Raw genomic sequence first — 17274 nt, 5'->3', positions numbered from 1 at the left:
TATAAATCTCATGTCCTCTAAGCACACCATACAAGCCAGACGCACAATACTAGAAATTTACGAGTTGGAAACTCAAAACACCAACAGTTGGCGTGCCAGATAGGGCTTTTTGCGCGTCTCGACGTCCACATCAGGCCACGGATGGCTAGTCACGGCGTCAGCTATGTCTCGGGCGCGCACGTGCACTTCGAGAACCTGGACTTCATCGTCACGATGGAGGAAGAGTTGATGCAGGCTCTCGTCGCCGTCCAACCTCTCCACACCGTTGGCCTCGATACGATTGCTGAGGCGCTTCAGGAGCTACAGTTGCACGCACCGGAGGCTCGCGTCCCTAGGAGCGACCAGCTCCTCGACTTCGATTACGAGAGGCTAGAGCGCCAGCTCAGTGCCTTCCTGGGACACCGACCATCTCGGGAGGACCTAGGTCGCCTCACCTTCTTGTTCGTCAATGTCATGACGTAGTTGGCCACGAGAGAGCCGCTCTCCCTAGAATACCTCATCCGGAGCGCCCCGACAACGCTCCCGTTCGGTCTCCGCAACGCCGTAGAGACCGTTGGCCACCTTGTGGCGCAACACACGCCTCCATCCTCCGCGAACGACGAGTTCATGGGGATGACCAAATATGTCGTGAAATCTTTCCACGACCTCCTCGCGGAAGAATCGGTGTCGCCCTCCAACTCGGACTCCAGCAAGGGGACCCATCACCCTTCTCGTGAATGTTTCATGACAGGTACCCCCGAGGGATATGTCGAAAGCATCCACGAGGGAGAGGCTACCCCAATGAATGACCTAAACGATGAGGTCGAGGGGGTTGCAGGGGCCCCACCTCGCCTGTGGGTAGAGGAGCTAAAGGCCTGGCACCAAGAGATCGAGGAAGCACGGCTCTAGCTCGAGCAGGAATGCACGGAGCTCGAGCGAGAGATCGAGCGCCACAGACACGGTGGGTGTGCGCGTGCCGTGGCCAACGACGTGAACCGGAGAATCATCGAGGACGATGAAGCCCTCCCACACTTCACCCCGGTAAGCCAAAACATCGCTGCTGTGGCGGCCTTGCTCCAGGGGCTTCCGGGGCCTGCGACGCCCGAGGATCGTTGGCCCCATCGCGATATTCACATGCTACTCGAGCGTGCGGCGGCGTAGCAGGCCAAGAGCTCGTTGTCTCGATGACGCAAGCTCGACGCCAACCAGCGCGCGCCATCAGAGCGACCCGACAAGGATGTGTCAGTCCACTAGGCGCAGCAAGGTGGTAGGTCGTGCACCGTGGTCCCGATACATGAACGTCTCAGCCTCCACCGTGACGCACGCGACACCCTCAACGCCCGTAGGCGTACCCACGGATATGCGAGGGAGGAGGCTAGCTGTGGCTACCACCCTCGTCATGGCGGACGCTACGACAGCGGTGAGGACCAAAGCCCAAGCCCTGACTTGTCGGGACCTCAGGCTTTTGGCCGACAAATCCTCAATGCAATCTTCCCACCATGGTACTGACCGTCGATCAACATCCCAAAATACTCTAAGGAAATGAACCTCGGTGAAACGACCCCGATTTCCATGAAGGGAAATCCACAACGTCGAAGTCTAATAAGACCGTTGTAGATCATATTACCCGGATTCCAGTCGAATATCACATCCATACAATGATAATATCAAAGTACAAATAGTGCAGAATTATATAAATTATTACATCATCGCATTGGCGGAATCAAAAGTAGCATTCATTCAGAACAACTTGAAGATAAGATCGCTAAACTCGAGCGTAGGCACGAACCCCTCATCCGTCAAAATCCTCAGAGCTAAACTCCTCAGCAGAACCTGTGTGCCAAAATTTATTAGTACGGTTTGTACTGGCCACTCCCAACCCTATGAGCATTGCTTTGTGGAAATTGGATGCAAGTTGGATATAGTCAAAAGAAACCTATAAGGCTAGGGTTTCCTATGTATTTTAGCATATCAAGTATATAACAGTATAGTCAAGTTTTAACACCATTCCCACACCTATTCCACCAATTCCCTTTTCCGAGCTAGGTTTCGATCCTAGGACCGATATACCACCATCTCCATCATCCCCATACCATACCATACCATCGCTCAATCGACAGGCCAACTCCCTCTCGGCACTGTCTCATGGCCCGTAGCCCCTGGCTACGACCGAACACTCACTTCCAGGTGAAGGGTCGAGATGGCGACTAGAGGGGGGGTGAATAGTCTTTTCTAAAACTTAATCGTGTCGGCTAACCGATACAAATGCGGAATTTAAACTAACGGTCTAGCCAAGACTACACCCCACTATATATGTTCACTAGCACCTTGCAAAGATAACAATTAAGCAACAAAGGTGCCGGGCTAGCTAGAGCTCTCCTAAACAATTCTAGGAGCAAGGTTACACAAACCTATGCCACTAGTACTTTAAGCGACAAGGGAGCTCCTACACATGCTAGTAAGCAAAAGCACAAAGCTAACGATGCTCACTAGTAATGCTCAATAACAAGGCAACCAATGCCTAATTAGAGAGCGCAAAAACTTAGCTACACAAACTAAGCAATGTGACTAACAAGGTTACTAAAACCAAATTAGCCACGCAAGGGAGCTACTTCTATGCTACACAAGCAAGAAGGTAATTAGCAAGCTACACAAGCTATCTAATTACAAGAGCAACAACACAAGCTTAATGTATATGAATGTAAACGCAAGCTTGTGTAACGGGGATGCAAACCAAGTCTTGCTCAAGCTTCACCGCCACGCGGTCCATCACTCCAAAGCCTTCGACTTGCCCTTCACGCTTGCAACCGGTCCATCAAGCCAAGTCTTGTCTTGATCTTCTCCACCTTGATCACATGACTCAATGTCATGTCTCATGTGCATTTAAGCTCCTTCATCATCACATGTGTGAGCTTTGCAACATCTCCAAGCCATTTTCACCTTCATGGCATATGTTGCTCACACACATGTACCTGTGGACTAATCACCTGTGTATCTCACATAAACATAATTAGTCCACTTAAGTTGTTACTCAATTACCAAAACCAAACAAGGACCTTTCACCAGGGGGGAGAAAAGAAGGACTCATCTCTCTATCTAGTTTAAGCGAAACCCAGGAAAGGTCCATAGCTGACAAGTCGGCACATGTATCGATCGATCAACCATACACTCTACAGAGGTTTTACTTAACCACAAGATCTGCCTTCCTCGCTGACCGTCGTCAACTGGGCTGATTCCGATCGCTTGCTAGCCTAGGATAATGCCACTCTACCATTCAGCCCTGGTACACCCCAAGTCTAATCTGGGGTGGCTGAAACTGTGAGTCATGAGCTGGGTCCACAAGGTCTCCATGAAGTCTCGAAAGGGTGTGGGGGAAATCCTCCGCGCCCCGTACCTCCTTACACTGTCCGCTATCAACCTAGCAGTAGTAGCAATATCCTACCAAGTAGTCCGGCCGTCCCACACCATATAGGGCGAGTGGTACGTAAGGCTTCTCGATGAATCTGAGTACTAGTAAGTCCTTAGGGGTGACCAAGCCAAAATGTCTTCATTGGGGTTTCCATTTATCGTGCCACCACAGCACCTCCATCCCGGGCTCCTCCCATCATAGGTTCACACCCAGGACCACCTCATATACCATTTACCCACCACAGGTATCTATTCTAGGGGTGCCCAGGTAGCACCCCACGACAAGACTTGCCCCAGGCTCATCGTATACTCCAACTTGGTCGACACAACCCTCACCCTCCACACACCCAAATCACACACGCAGCACTCTCTCCGTAGTCCAGAATACACCATGCATTAATGTAGTATAAGCGTAGTATAAGTATAAGCAAATAAAATATAGCAGTAAGCGTGTGTCTTAACCTATTAGCAGGGTATGCAGGGGTAAGGTTGCGTCAAGGTAAAGGCCATCAAGAAAGCATACTACCATGCAAGTCCTATCATAGTATGATTATAACAGTAAAGTAAAGCAATAGCAGTTCTACGTTAGCCATGCGTAATAGGTGCTACGAGATTGGGTGGGATGTGGCACCTTTAGTGTAGTCGTCTCCGTACTCCTCACGGTACTCACGATCCTCGTCTATCTGTTTCTCCTCCGAGTCTACAAACGATCGCATTATAGTCGCGTTAGCGACGTCTATAGAATAGCACAAAGGAGCAATGAAAATTCAAAAGAGCCAAATGCACTCAACATGGGTTCATTGCGTAGAGCTCGATTTTAGATGAATTTTGGTCCTGGTTTCATATTTTTTTGAGGTCGTATGAATTAGTTATGATTTTCTGAAGTTTAAATCATTCCTGAAAATAGAAAAGGCTGATTTAATCCTGGGCTGACACGTGTCACGCTGTGGTTGGTCCACGTGGCTTGCTGACGTTAGCATCACGGTTCCGAGCTAACAGGTGGGGTCCAGCTGACGTCAGCATGATGTCAGCATGACGTCATCAACGTCATTCTTACCGATAGGTGGGGCCAGAGGCTATTGAGTCACTGACAGGTGGGTCCGGTCAAAGTCAACGTCGGTCAACATCAAGTCAACGGTCAACAGTCAAGGTCACTGACATGTGGGGCCTGGGCTGCTGACGTCAGCAGCTGATGTCAACGTGACGTTAGCATGACGTCACCCTGGCTGCGGGGCTGCTGACATGTGGGTCCCGTGTGACGTCAGCATGATGTCAGCGCTTGTCGTGTGGGTCCAAAGTGTCCATGTCACTAACATGTGGGGCTAGGTCATGGTCAACATTGACTAGTCAACGGTCAACATGGCCGGGTCTCAAACGGGCTTCGGGTTGGGCCGGTCTGGGCCGGGCTAGCCCGGACACATGGCGCACTACGACGCTGCCACGTCATGGCCATGGGCCTTTATTGGGCTTTGTCCACAGCGCGGCTCATACCGTGTGGCTCACGGTGGACCAGCGCTCATGGTCCATGGACCTATGGTGGGGCGCATGGTGGACCAAGTCCACCGTCTCTTCTCCTTGGCTTGGCTCACGTGCACCGAGTTCACGCACAGGTGGCCGATGAGGGAGGAAGCCCTCTGTTTCTCTCGCGGCGGTGCCCCCACTGACGACGAGCTCGCTATGAGCCCCTGCGGTGGCGCTGGTGTCCGATTGGAGAGGGGAAAAGCTTCCTCGGGCCATGGCAACTGCGTTAGTGGGGTCAAAGTGGCGGCCAGAGCTTCCCAAGGTGCTGGCCACGGCGAGCGGCGGCTTAGCAGTGCTCGCCGGTGGCGAGGTCACGCACGCAGCCCCACTAGTGGCTAGTGCTGGGCAGATGAGGCTTCTACGGTTTCGTGGGTGCACGGCGAAGGCATCCAGGGCTCACGGCGAGGCTACGGGTTCCTAGGTGGCCAGTAGAGACTCCAGCGGCCACAGCGACGGTGACGACGACGAGGCGCGTGGGTGATCTATGGGGCTCCAGCGGGGTAGTCATGGCATGGTTGTGGTTGTGCGCATGGTGTGTGTGTTCCTAGTGGCCGGAGACAAGGCACTGGCCTACGCGCTCTCGGGGTGGAGCGCCATGGCCGACGGTGAGGTTTGGCGGCAGAGAGAAATCAGAAGGGGGCTTACCGTGGGTGGCATGGAAGAATGGATGGTGATGCCGTGTCGATTCGAGGCTGTGTAGCTCCGGAAGCCATGCAGTGCCGTGCCGAACCGCGTCGGTGATGTAGACGACGGCGTCGCTCTCAGCTCTGATGACCTCCTCCCCCGCGGCGGCTTTGGCATTTTCTCCCCTCCCCTTCCTCTTCTCCCTCTTCTTTCTTGGCTTGGTGTGCTGTGGTCGGCCACCGAGGTGGCGATGGGGCGATGGAAGGCGCTAGGGCTCTCGGCCGAGGCTCTTATAGCCAAGCGGGAATCGGCGAGCTCGGTGATCGGCGGTTGGGGATTTAAGGGCGATCGGGGCGCGAGCTTGCATCCAACGACCGTGAGGGGTTGCGTGGGCACGGCGCAAGGGGGGGCAAGGCCATGCCCCGAGCGTGACCCCCTGGCCTGCTCCCTGCCAGTGCTGTCGGCATTCTGTCGGAGGGGAGAATCGGCGTGGGCGTGGAGAAGATGAACAGGGAAAAGGCTGACGAGTGGGGTCCGTTGGCAGCGGCTACGGGTGAAGGAAAGAGGGGCGCGCGGGTGAATAGCACGCGGTTGACGCGTGGGGCCAAGTGGCAGCGACCGCAAGCGAGCTGAGGGCACGCGGGCATCGCTGGGCCGCAAGCTGGGCCGCGCGTGCTGGGGGGGGCAGCCGCGATGGTGCTGGCTGGGCTGGCTAGCTTAGGTCGAGTGGCTAGCTGCGAGGCCCACTTCTTCTTTTCTTTTTTCTATTTTTAGTTCTCTTCCATTTGTTTGAATTCAAATTTGGTTTTGGTTTTTGAATTCAAAAATTGGTGCACCAAATTCATTAGAGTTTTAGATAGGTGACCCACAACATTCTTATATATATATTAGGAATTTATTTAGCCATTTTGTATAACAAAAGTAAGTGTAACAAATCCTTATTCTTTGATTTGATTTGATGGTTTATTACTTTTAAAGGAGTTGTTAGGCATTACATAAAACAAATGAAGATCCAACTCACAATTTGAGTTAATAATGTATGCAACCCTTTATTTGTTAGAAATTAAATAACATAATCAGCAAATGTCATGCTATGCTTATGTGATGACTTGGGTTGGGGTTATGCCTAATGTAGCCCTCAGGTTAGCTTTCTATACATGACACTCATCACTACATGGGAGTTTTTAAGAAAAAATTTGTAGTTGTGATTCTTGGTGTGTGGACTTTTGGGTTGTTACACCCGGACTGTGGCTCGAGGATTATCGGCTTCCTTGCCAAGCCGGTGGACCGGATAATGATGATTTCATTATCTGCAACCTTTCATTGTTCCTAGCCGATTCGGCGCGAACGTGGTTGGAACACCTTCTGCCCAACCGAATCCAAAGTTGGGCGAACCTAAAAGAGATCTTTGTGGGAAACTTTCAGGGCACATACGCATGTCCTGGGAACCCATGAGATCTCAAAAACTACTGATAGAAGTCTGGGGAAACTCTTTGTGGGTACATCTGGCGCTCCTCCCGGTAGTGCAACGAGCTGCCCAACATCGTCGATGCTGACGTCATAGGAGCCTTCCTGTCTAGGACCACCTATGAGTCCCTAGTCCACAAGCTAGGATGTAATGGCCTGCAAACCACCATGGAACTCCTCGACATCACCACCAGCCATGCCTCGGGTGAGGAGGTTGTCAGAGTGATTTTTGACCACCTCAAAGGTAAGGCGAAGCGGGATGAGGACACCGACGAAGGCGCCTCCAACCGTCCCAACAACAAGAAGAACAAGCAGCGGTGCAAGAGCTTGCTCGTGGCCACCACCGACCGCAAGGGGGTCAAAAGCCCACCGAGGGTACCCTGTACCACTTCAAGAAGCTACTTGAAGGGTCATGCTCGAACCATGCTTTCCATGTCAAGCACCTATACAAGGACTACGTCCTCATGAAGCGGTTCTTGTCTGGAGGTTCCAACAAGGGGAGCATAGGAAGGAGCCCAAGCCAACCGCAGACGACACCGAGGGGAAGGACGATGGCTTTCTGATGCTGGATGGCTACCTCATGATCTTTGGAGGGTCAACGGCCTATGACTCCAAGCACTGCTAGAAGCTTGCACACCACGAGGTCTATACGGTCGAGCCAGTCACGCCTACTTTTCTCCGATGGTTGGAGTCCGCCATAACCTTTGATCGGACCGACCACCTAGAAAGCGTCCCACAGCCGAGAAGATATCCGCTTGTGCTTGACCTGATCATCGGCACAAAGCGGCTCACCAAGGTGCTGATGGATGGAGGCAGCGGCCTCAACATCATGTACGCCAAACCGTTTGACGCCATGGGCATCGACCGATAGCGCATCTGATCGACCGGGGTGCCTTTCCATGGCGTCGTACCTAGAAAGCAGACCATGCCACTTGGGCAGATCGATCTACCCATCGCCTTCGAGGATCCGACCAATTATAGGACGGAGACCCTTACCTTTGAGGTGGTCAGGTTCCATGGAACCTACCATGCCATCCTGGGACATCCATGCTATGCAAAGTTCATGGTCGTCCCCAACTACACCTATCTGAAGTTGAAGATGCTAGGTCTATGCGGAGTCATCACTGTCGGGACCTCCTTCCAGCGTGCCTACGAGTGCAAGATCGAGTGCTGTGAACACACCACGGCAATTGTCGCCTCCAGAGAGCTTGCGGCCATCAGGGAGGAGGTCGTTGAAGAAGCACCCGACCCCAAGCGATCGGCTGGGTCTTTTGAGCCTATAGAGGGTGCCAAGGAGGTCCTCATAGACCCTAGCAGCTCCAAAGGCAAAGTGGTGTGCATTGGCACCACGCTTTCCTCTGAATAGGAAAGCACGCTCGTCGACTTCCTTTGCGCCAATAGAGACATCTTTGTATGGAGACCCTCGGACATGTGAAAGCTCTAGTTTGGTTTTGGTAAATTGATGAAACCCTTAGTGCTAACCTAGTTTATCAAAGTGATTATGAGATAGGTAGCACTACTCCAAGTGATGAAGCAAATGAAGATCATGACATGATGATGATGATGGCATGATGATGATCAAGTGCTTGGACTTGGAAAAGAAGTAAGAGAAAAACAAAAGCTCAAGGCAAAGGTAAAATTGATAAGAGTTTTTCGGTTTAGTGATCGAGACACTTAGAGAGTGTGATCACATTTAGGATTGATAGCCATACTATTAAGAGGGGTGAAACTCATATCGAAATGCGGTTATCAAAGTGTGAAAGATCCTAATGGCTAGAGGGGGACTGAATAGCATATTAAAAATTTCTACAACAATACTTAACAAACCAGTTAGACAATTATGAGGCGAAGCAAGTGTTGCGCTAGCCTACTAAAATTGCAAGCCATCTACCAGAATTCTAGTTTATATAGTTTCTATCCACACAATAGCTATGTCACTACACTAAGTTAGTGCGCTCTCAAAAGCTAACTAAAGAGCCACACTAACTAAACTAACAAGCTCTCACAACTAGCTACACTAAAGAGCTTGACAACTAGTTTGTGGTATTGTAAAGAGAGAGAGCAAGATAGTTATACTGCCGTATCAAGGAGTGAACCAATCAATCACAAGGATGAATACCAATGAAGACCAATCACCTTGAAATCAAATGATGACACAATGATTTTTTTACCGAGGTTCACTTGCTTACCGGTAAGCTAGTCCTCGTTGTGGCGATTCACTCACTTGGAGGTTCACGCACTAATTAGCATCACATGCCAAACCCTCAATAGGGTGCCACACAACCAACACAAGATGAAGATCACACAAGCCATGAGCAATTCACTAGAGTACCTTTTGGCTCTCTGCCAGGGAAAGGTCAAGAACCCCTCATAATCACTACGATCGGAGCTAGAGACAATCACCAACCTCTACTCAACGATCCTCATTGCTCCAAGCCATCTAGGTGGTGGCAACTACCAAGAGTAACAAGCGAATCCCACAGCGAAACATGAACACCAAGTGCCTCTAGATGCAAACACTCAAGCAATGCACTTGGATTCACTCCCAATCTCACAAAGTTGATGAATCAATGATGGAGATGAGTGGGAGGGCTTTGGCTAAGCTCACAAGGTTGTTATGTCAATGCAAATGGCCAAGAGAATGACCTAGAGCCGGTCATGGGGCTTAAATAGAAGCCCCCATGAAATAGAGCCGTTGTACCCCTTCACTGGGCACAACTCTAGGTGACCGGACGCTCTGGTCAGATCGACTGGACGCAGGACCCCAACGTCCAGTCAACGGATGGCTACCACGTCATCCCTCTCTTCAAATACTAAGCACCCAATCCTAATAGTCAAGTGATGACCAGATGTGCTGCTTGAAAGTCATCGGACGTAGGACCCCAGCTTCCAGTCGTTTCTAGTAAGGTCCCAAACGTGAAAAATCACGACCGGACTCACCTAGCATTCAATCACTCAATGTCTCCTCTGTGTGGACACATCAGCAAGGGTTGGCACATTTGAGCAAGGGTTCAAAACTTCACCGGACGCTAGCCTCAACTAGACCGAAGCGTCCGATCAGTGGAAGCAGTGAAGACGCTGGCATCGGTCTTCGACCGGACGTTGGGTCACTTTGTGATCAGACGCTGATGGGGTGCGTCTGGTCCTACTGACATGGTAGTGCATAGAGAAGAGGGTGACTGACTAGATGCTGGGTGAGTCCGATCAGGGGTGACCAGACACGTCTGATCGCAAAAAATTGTCTCTGGATGCTTACTGGAAACATCCGAATGCTGAGGTCCTGTTTCCGGTCACTTCAAAGCAGCGCATCCAGTCACAACTTAAATGTACTGATGACTGTTCAGATCAGATGATCAGGGTTTGAAGCAGGGGTCACATGGCATGCATCACGTGACCGGACGCTGGGGTCTAGCATCTGGTCGATCTGACCGACGCGTCCGATTGCCCTGTTTTTTAGTGAACTAAGGAGCCAATAGCTCTATTTCATGGGGGCTTCTATTTAAGCCCCATGGCCAGCTCAACCTCACTCTCTTGGCTATTTGCATTAACATAACAACCTTGTGAGCTTAGCCAAAGCCCTCCCACTCATCTTTATCATTGATTCAACATCTTTGTGAGATTAGGAGAGAATCCAAGTGCATTGCTTGAGTGTTTGCATCTAGAGGCACTTGGTATTCGTGTTTTGCTGTGGGATTCACTTGTTTCTCTTGGTGGTTGCGCCACCTAGATGGCTTGGAGCAGCTAGAATCATCAAGCGGAGGTTGGTGATTGTCTCTGGCTCTGATCGTGGTGATTATGAGGGGACCTGTTCCTTCCCCGGCGAAGCACCAAAAGGTAACTCTAGTGGATTGCTCGTGTCATTGAGTTACCTCACTTGTGGGTAGGTTCTTGCGGTGTCCAATTGTGTGGACAAGGTTCGTGCAACACCTCTTAGCCGCTGAACCACCAAGTGTTGGTCGACACAACGGGGACTAGCGTGCCGGCAAGCACGTGAACCTTGGGAGAAAAATTGGTTGTCTCTTGCCCTTTGGTATTCTTCCGGTGATTGATTTAGTATTCATCTTGTGATTGGTTCACTCCTCTACACGGTGGTATAATCACCCTACTCACTCATTTATATTCTTGCAAACAAGTTGTAGCAAGCTTTTTAGTGTAATTAGAATTGAGAGCTTGCTTAGTTGTTTTAAGTTCATCTAGTAGAGCTCTTTAGTGTAGCAAGTGTGAGAGCTCTTAGTGAGTAGTAACATAGCAAATTATATGTCTAGTGATCATAGCAACTAGAATTGTTGGATAGGTAGCTTGCAACCCTTATAGAGCTAGAGCAAGTTTGTATTTCGCTATTTGTTATACTAATCAAATTGCACTAGTCAGTTTGTAGATTTTTAAATAGGCTATTCATCTCCCTCTAGCCATATTAGGACCTTTTAACATGCCAGGCATTCCAAGAGAAGTCACCGAGCATGCCTTGAAGATCAAGCCAGGCTCCATGCCAGTCAAGCAGCGCCTGTGTCGCTTCGACGAGGAGAAACGTAGGGCCATCGGTGAGGAGATTATGAAGCTTTTAGCGATTGGGTTCATCAAGGAAGTATACCACCCTGAGTGGTTAGCCAATCTCGTTCTTGTACAAAAAAAGAGTGAGAAATGGAGAATGTGTGTTGACTACATGGGTCTCAACAAAAACATGTCCAAAGGATCTATTTCCTTTGCCACGCATAGACCAAGTAGTCAACTCGACCTCAGGGTGCGAACCCCTTTGCTTCCTTGATGCGTACTTCGGGTACCATCAAATCATGATAAAAGAGTCCAACCAACTCACGATGTCTTTCATCACCCCATTCAAATCATTCAACTATGTCACAATGTCGTTCGGTCTAAAAATGCAAGGGCTATGTACCAACGCTGCATGCTCAAGTGTTTTGGGGATCTCATCGGGCGGACCATTGAGGCATATGTGGATGACATCATGGTCAAATTCAAATGGGCTGACCAGGTCATAGCTGACCTAGAGCAGACCTTCATGAAACTCTGAGCAAACGGCATCAAGCTCAACCTCGATAAGTGCGTTTTTGGGGTCCCAAGGGGTATGCTGCTAGGTTTTATTGTCTCCGAGCGTGGCATCAAAGCCAACCCAAAGAAGATCTTAGCCATCATGAGGATGGGCCCGATTCAGAACATAAAAGGGGTACAATGAGTTACGAGGTGCCTCACCATGCTCAGCCATTTTATCTCGTGCCTCGATGAATGAGGTCTCCCCCTCTATCGGCTTTTGAAGAAGGTCGACCATTTTGAATGGACACCCAAGGCCTAGGAGGCGCTTGACAAGGTTAAGCAACTCCAAATAAAGGCCCCAATCCTGGTCCCCCCGACTGATGGGGAACCACTTCTACTCTACATTGTGGCCACCATGCAAGTGGTCAGCGCTGCCCTGGTGATAGAGCGAGAAGAAGAGGGACATGCCCTCAAAGTGCAGCGTCCTGTGTACTTCATTAGTGAGGTCTTGTCTGATTCCAAGACCCACTATCCCCAAATCTAGAAGCTCCTATACACCATCCTCGTCACCAAAAGGAAGTTGCATCACTACTTCGAGTCACATCCAGTGATGATCATGACGTCCTTCCCTCTCGGCGAGGTCATCCAAAATAGGGATGCCATAGGAAGAATCGCCAAGTGGGCACTCAAGCTGATGGATCAAGGCATTTCATATGCCCCCTGAACGGCCATCAAGTCCCAAGAGCTGGCTGATTTTGTTGCAGAATAGACCAAGATCCAAATGCCGCTAGCAGCCATCGACCAAGAGTACTGGATGATGTACTTTGATGGATCGCTGATGAAGAAAGGCACTGGTGCGGGGCTAATCTTCATTTCACCCCTTGGGGTATGCATGAGGTACATGGTTCGCATCCATTTCCCCTCCTCCAACAATGTGGCCGAGTATGAGGCACTCATCAATAGCCTACGCATCACCATCGAGTTGGGTATCCGATAGCTCGACGTCCGAGATGACTCCTAGCTGGTCATCGACCAAGTTATGAAGGAGTCAAGCTACCATAACACCAAGATTGCTACATATTGCTAAGAAGTTCGCCAGCTAGAAGACAAGTTTGACGGTCTCGAGCTCAGACACATCCCAAGGCGTCTCAATGAGGCGGCCGACGCGCTGACGAAAATGACGTCCGGCTCAGAGCTGGTGCCGATGGGCGTCTTCGCCAATGATTAGTACAAGCCCTCGGTCCGCTATGAGGAGCTAGAACAAACCGGTGATGGGTCGTCTACCCTAGGCTCAGGGGCTAACCAGCCAGTGGCTCCATCTGACCCTGAAGTCATAGAGCTTGACGAGGATCCAGCGACAAAGCCTGACCCTCTGGCCGACTGGAGGACACCCAACCTTGACTACCACCTCCGTGAGGCACTGCCAATGGACAAAACAGAGGCTCAGTGGCTTACGCATCGCACCAAGTCCTTTGTCCTTATTAAGGGCAAGCTCTAGAGGCGAAGCCACACTGGGATCCTACAGCGTTGCATCCCCATCGAACAAGGGAAGAAGTTGCTAAGTGATATCCATGGTGGGGTCCACAGGCACCATGCCACGCCTAGGACCCTAGTCAGAAATGTGTTCTGACAAGGCTTCTACTGGCTGACCGTAGTAGCCGATGCTGAATAGATTGTGTGCACCTATGAAGGGTGTCAATAATATGCTCGGTAGACCCACCTGCCGGCCCAAGCGCTCCAAACGATCCCCATTACGTGGCCATTCGTGATCTAGGGGCTTGATCTGGTCAGACCTCTCAAGAGGGCACCTAGGGGCTATACGCACTTGCTTGTCGCCATAGACAAGTTTACAAAGTGGATAAAAGCTCGACCGATCTCCACGATCAAGTCCGAGCAAGCTGTGTTGTTCTTCCTTGACATCGTCCATCACTTTAGGGTCTTGAACTCCATCATCACGAACAACGACACACAGTTCACCGGAAAGAAGTTCCTCCAATTCTATGATAAATACCACATCTGCGTTGATTGGGCTACAGTGGCACACCCCTGCATGAATAGGCAGGTCGAGCGCGCAAATGGCATGGTCCTACAAGGCCTCAAGCCTAGGATCTTCAACCGGTTGAACAAGTTTGGCGGACGATGGGTCACAGAGCTTTCCGTGGTGCTTTGGAGCCTGAGGATGACCCCTAGCCAGGCCACTATCTACACACCATTCTTCATGGTCTATGATTCCGAGGCTATCCTCCCGACCGACCTTGATTATGGAGCACCGAGGGTCAGGGCATACGACGAATAGGGAGCCGAGGTGTCCCTCGAGGATGCCATGGACTAGCAATATGAAGCGTGCAATGTTGCCCTCCTTCGCTTGGCCAAGTACCAACAAGTGTTACGCCAGTACCACAGCTGTTGAGTGTGGGGTCAAGAGTTTAACGTCGGGGACCTGGTGCTCTGCCTCGTCCAGAGCAACAAGAACCACCACAAGCTCTCTTCGCCGTGGGAGGGACCATATGTCGTCGCGGAGGTGCTCCGACTAGGCACCTACAAGCTCAAGACCATTGACAACAAAGTCTTTGTTAATGCCTGAAACATTGAACAGCTATGTTGCTTTTACCCTTAATTTCTGCACACTTTCTCTTATCAGTTTTGCTATCAACACCTCGATCTTTAGTGATACCTGACCCCAGTAACGGTAGGGGGTTGGGCCTCCCTCGGGGGCTGATAAGAGCATATCTATCTGGTAGATATTCTCTATGCCCGACCCTTCCTCACGTTAAGACCTAGAAGTGAGGGTCGTGGAAACAAACACTGAGTAAAACTGGTCGGACTGCAAGAAACCTATGCCCCAGCGGCTATGACATTTTTGCTCACCAGCGTGATAAGAGTTTTTTCCACACCACGAGTTTTTTAGCCTTAACTACGGAAAGAGTCGGTACGCGTTTAAGAGTATATCCACCTGGCAAACGTTCTGTGCCTGACCCTCTCTCACGTTGAGACCTAGAAGCAAGGGTTGCAGAAACAAACGCTGAGTAAAACTAGTCAGACTGCAAGAAACCTATGCCCCAGCGGCTATGGTGTTTTTGCTCATTAGCGTGATCAGAGTTTGTTCACCTGCACCCTGAGCTTTATAGCCTTAACGATGGAAAGGGTCAAAACACATTAACCTTTTCATACAAAAAGGGAGAAGGGCTAAAAATCTATTTGGCCAAAACAAAATTTAAGAGCTTGTCCACTTATTACGAGTTCGCCGCCTGGCTTATCTGCCTAACTAATTTCTTAGGGGGATGATCTCATCCTCTATCTCTATAGGTAAGTCTAGTGCCCATGGGTCACCCAAGTCGATTGGACAGCTTGGGCCACTATCGAGAGATGGGTCACCCTTAATTTACGCACGTTTTCTCTTATTAGTTTTGCTATTGACTCCATAATCTTTAAGTGACGCCTGACCCCAGCAACGACAAGGGGTCGGGCCTCACTCGGGGGCTGGTAAGAGTATGTCTATTTGGTAGACATTCTCTATGCCTGACCCTGTATCATGTTAAAAACCTAGAGGCAAGGTTTGCGGAAACAAACGCTGAGTAAAACTGGTCGGACCGCAAGAAACCTATGCCCCAGCGGCTATGATGTTTTTGCTCACCAACATTATCAGAGTTTTTTTTTCGCACCCCGAGCTTTAGCCTCTGCCTTCCTAGGAAGGGCTTGGTGGGGCCCACCAGTGGAATCTCCATTGAGGAGATGGCAACAGGTCACCCAAGTTGATCAGATGGCTTGGGCCACTGCCAAGAGATGGGTAAGGAGCAGTAAAATGCCCCATGTGGGTTATGCTAACTTCGTCACGAACAATGGACATAGATTCTACTCGGATATAGCCGGTAAGAGCTCCCTGAACTTTACCAACCCCCACTTTACTTTTCTAGTGCATGAGCATTCATTCATCCATTCTCATACATCCAAGCATCGCATATGCAATTATTGCATCACGACGCTTTATGTCGCGACACGAAGCAACAGTCATTTCATTCAACATGAGCGATAACCGATCGGGGTTCAAAGGCTGGCCCACGAAGGGCTCGAGGCCGCCTCATGTCAACATGAGTGACAATCGACCAGGGTTCGATGGCCAGCTCATGAAGGGCTCGAGGCTGCCTCATGTCAAATAGAGCCAGGGAAGAAAACGTAGATGAGCCCTAGCGGTCTTTGCCCGACCCGCTCAGAAGCAGACAGGGTCATCTCGACCTTCTCATTCGATCCTAACCTCGAGCCATGCCCACAAAATCTCTATTGAGGGGAGGCTAGCAGGCCACCTGAGTCGGTCTCTAGAATGACTCGGGCATCTGCCAGGAGGCGGGTTAAGGAGCAGTAGAATGCCATATGAGGGCTATGCCGACCCTGTTATGAACGACAAACATAGATTCTACTCGGACATGCTCGTTAGCGAGCTCACCGAGCATGACACTTGAGCCATCGAGGCAAGTGACGTTAGTTCAACCCCTCCGGCTGCGAAAATCATGGATGAGGTGACGATCACAAAGATGAGCCGACCCTCGACCGGACCCTCGCTACGCGTGAGGGCTCAAGGAAAGTTGGACTCGCAAGGAGACCGAATGCGCGGTCATAGAATAATGGCTCGAAACCTACGGAGGGGGTACGAATGAAAACTAAGAAATGCTTTCTCCTACCAGTTTCGCTACCATCTTCTCGATCTTTAGTGACACCCGACCCTGACAATGGCAAAGGGTCGAGTCTCACTCAGAGGCTGATAAGGGTATATATATACTCTTTTTGAAACAGTCACCGTGCCCGACCCCTTTCTCACGTTAAAAACTAGAGGCAAGGATTGTGGAAACGAATGACTGAGTAAGGTTGGTTGGACTGCAAGAAACCTATGCCCTAGCGGCTACAACACTCTTGCTTACCTACGTGATCAGAGTTTCTCGCTCACACCTCGAGCTCTACAATCTTAACAACAGGAAGGGTCAGAGCGCTTTACCCCTTTTTACACATAAAAAGGGGAGAAAGAACAAATTTGTTCAACCAAAATGAAAGAACATGCTTGTTCAAATGAAACAAAAGGGATGGAACATGTCCTCTTATTACAAAAATGACCACCTGACCTATTTAACTAACTAGCCCCTCTGGGGGAGAACTATGCCTTCTATCATGTCCACCAGGTCATGCGAAAGGGGAGCCACCATCATTTCCATCTCCTCTAGCTCACGGACTTCATAACTGGGCACGTAGACATGGCTCATCGCCTCTAGATCGATGATGTCCCCATAATGAGAATGA

The sequence above is a fragment of the Miscanthus floridulus genome, unplaced genomic scaffold (assembly GCF_019320115.1).
Source record: "Miscanthus floridulus cultivar M001 unplaced genomic scaffold, ASM1932011v1 fs_435_1_2, whole genome shotgun sequence".
Taxonomy (NCBI): domain Eukaryota; kingdom Viridiplantae; phylum Streptophyta; class Magnoliopsida; order Poales; family Poaceae; genus Miscanthus; species Miscanthus floridulus.
The sequence above is the reverse complement of the archived record's forward strand: the minus strand, read 5'-3'. Positions refer to the sequence as shown.